The sequence below is a fragment of the Myzus persicae genome, unplaced genomic scaffold (assembly GCF_001856785.1).
Source record: "Myzus persicae strain clone G006 unplaced genomic scaffold, MPER_G0061.0, whole genome shotgun sequence".
Lineage (NCBI taxonomy): Eukaryota > Metazoa > Arthropoda > Insecta > Hemiptera > Aphididae > Myzus > Myzus persicae.
Window position 1 is genome coordinate 1 of NW_019103945.1, and position 2,998 is coordinate 2,998.

General features: G+C 28.2%; 1 long non-coding RNA gene across 1 annotated transcript; it reads left to right on the forward strand.

Moving 5' to 3' along the window:
* Nucleotides 1-6: 6 nt before the first annotated feature.
* Nucleotides 7-2,998, forward strand: LOC111036723. The gene is made up of 3 exons (XR_002604796.1): nucleotides 7-972; nucleotides 1,914-1,919; nucleotides 2,988-2,998. It is a non-coding gene; the product is annotated as an uncharacterized LOC111036723 (long non-coding RNA).

The following is a 2,998-nucleotide window of genomic DNA, read 5'->3' on the forward strand; positions in this document are numbered from 1 at the left end:
TCTTAATTCCATTAACTCAAGAACTTCAGTTTTATTTTGCGGGTTAATCTTTCGTTGGTTTGGAAGATGATTGAATAATGTTTCAGATAATACATGGTTATGGTTGTTATCCATTCGACTAATTTCTAATGCATTTCCTTGACTGTTTATTATTAAATAAATAAAAGCTTGACAACCTTGGCGCATAGTTCTGAATTAAGTTTAGGGTGGATATATAAATAAAATAAATATAATATATACATAGTAGGTTAGGTACTACCTATAATACTTTAAATACTTACGAGGTATTTCGTTGATCTTGGCAAATCTTTTTTTTTTTATGGACCCCTCCATGAATACACATAAGTTTAACATAATAGTATTTTAAATTTTCAGACGTATTTGCCAATCTTGGGTACCTGTGTTTTTGAGATGAAATAGTCTTGCAGTCTTTAATGCAATAGTCAACAAAGTTTGATGTCTTGAAATTATTTAAGGCTTTTTCAAATTCTGCATAACTTTCAAATGTGTCACCTATGCGCATCTTGATAACTTTAATTATTTTAATTTAACACTAATTTTTAATTTATTATACAAATAGCTTTGTTAATGCTGTCACTGTTAAAACTTTCACTGTTAAATTCAAAAATATGATGAAAAACCACAAAACAAACTATTTTTAAATAAATAATATACCCTTACATTTGTATTATAGACTAGGAGGAGCAAAGTATATAATTACAGTATTTTATCAAGAGGTAGGTAATAAATTGCAATTGTAAAAACAGTTCACTGAAACCGGTATTTTAAAAAATTTGAATATTAAATAAGATAATTCAAATTTACGCGGGATTGATAACAGTTGATTTGATAACACCTAACCTACCTGATAACAGTGATAACATCGTGGCGAAAATATTAAGTCCCCGCGCATGCGCAAAGCAGTGTCCGGGTACGTATTAGATACCCGGTGTCCGGGTCTCTAGCCACAGCGTTAAGTAAATACATTAGACAACATTACAGTAGTTGAACAGTCACTTTCAAAACATAATCGGTGATACTAGCAAAAGCAAAATAATAGATAGTACTATCTTAAATCGTGGATAATACACTTTATGCAGTATGACCACTCGTAAGATATGTTGATTTTACGATTAACCTCTAGTTAACTAACTGGCACATCAATTTCACTTGATAAACAGTGCACTATTTAACCGCCGCTTTAAACGATAGTTTAATTTATCTGGTGGTTAACTAACTGGCAGTTATTATGACAATTGAAAAACCGGGCCTTAGCCACACACCACTTAACTATTTTTTAACAATAATATTTGATTAATGTAACTATATTACAAAGTTATTGTCAACTTTATTTTGTTGTTTTATAATAAGTTTTTACAATAAAAATTATAGTTACTTAGTTCATTGTTTCCAAGTAGTCATAATAACTAAATAAATAGTTACTTTTACGATGATATAGATAGATGCCCAAACAATATTACATGATTGGAGCACCCTTAACAGCTATATTTAAGACATTGTTACAAAGTAGTTGTACTAACTAATTAAAGAAATGAAGACAAAAATATACAGTTTCAAGTTTTTATGTTCCAGCATGAGACCCCAACGGATTATTTACATCAAAATCAATTATTTAATTAAAAAATTATTTATTCTGTAATTAAGAAGTAGGTTAAAAGGTATGATTACAATTTATCAATGCATAAAAAAATATTGGGCAGTTATTTTAAATAGTATATACTAGTAGTTCAGAAACTTCTTTATTTTCTTTAACTGGAATTGGTTTTTTCTTGATGTCATCAAACAATTGCCAATTTTAGTTCCCCTAATAGTGTATGCATTGTAATGCCTAGATGACGTTCTTAATTTTGGTTGTGCTGGTAACTGATGACTCCTCTGAATTCATAAGTAAGGTAGTTGTATACCAACAGTTTTGAGATTTCAGACAGCAGTAGTTTAACTTGTGCTGTTGTATCCGAACTACGATTGTTTGAAACCACTTCATCTCCTGAAAAAGTGTCAGTTCATTTTGTATTAAAACATGGCTTGGTGACATATAATCCGTTTCTTAATAACCATGTTGTAAATACGACAATATATAAACTAAATAATGATAATCAACAATATGAATTTATTAACAGATACTGATTTTGCACCACATTAAATATTAATCTTTATTTTTCAAATTTATATACAGTGAAAACTCTTTACAACGAAAAACTCTATAAAACGTAAACATTACATAATAATGGTTGGTTTGCTATATAACCCATTAGACAATTCATTCTCTATAACGTATAAGTCACTCTCAATAACAAAACAATATTTAATGTTTCATAATACAATTTACGTGTTATCGTATCTATTACATATATAAACTATAAAAATAATCGGCAATAATGCCGACATTTCCAAGAACGATTACATTCTTTCATTATTTGTAAAAATAATGATGTGTTTGATATATAATATTACATAGATACATACCTTTATACATAAATAATTAAAATTTTGTTTTTTTTAAACCCTCTCTATTACGAAAACTCTCTATAACGAAAGAAATCTCTTGGTCCCTTCAGATTCGTTATAAAGAGTTTTGACTGTAATTTAATAATGCGTTTTCAAAATTACAATCACTAATATTAGATCGATTTTTAGTACATATATCTCCTTCTATAAACAAACATTCAACAGAAGCATTTCACTAGCTGACATTTTTAGTTTATTTCTTTTACCTTTTAAAGTTTCACTAGTAATTAACGTTGGTCGATTTCTGATATCTATTGATCCATAGTCAAATAATTCAATTCTATTATTTAGTTTATCAATTGAAAAATATTTTAAATCAAAAATCATTATTTTCAGCATCAAACCTATATCATAATTACATACTCCCTCTAACATGTCATGCATTATGCCAACACAATAATTCTGTATTACATGAAAAGAACTTATTTCATTCCACACACATGGTTCTTTTACTCCAGTTAATGATACT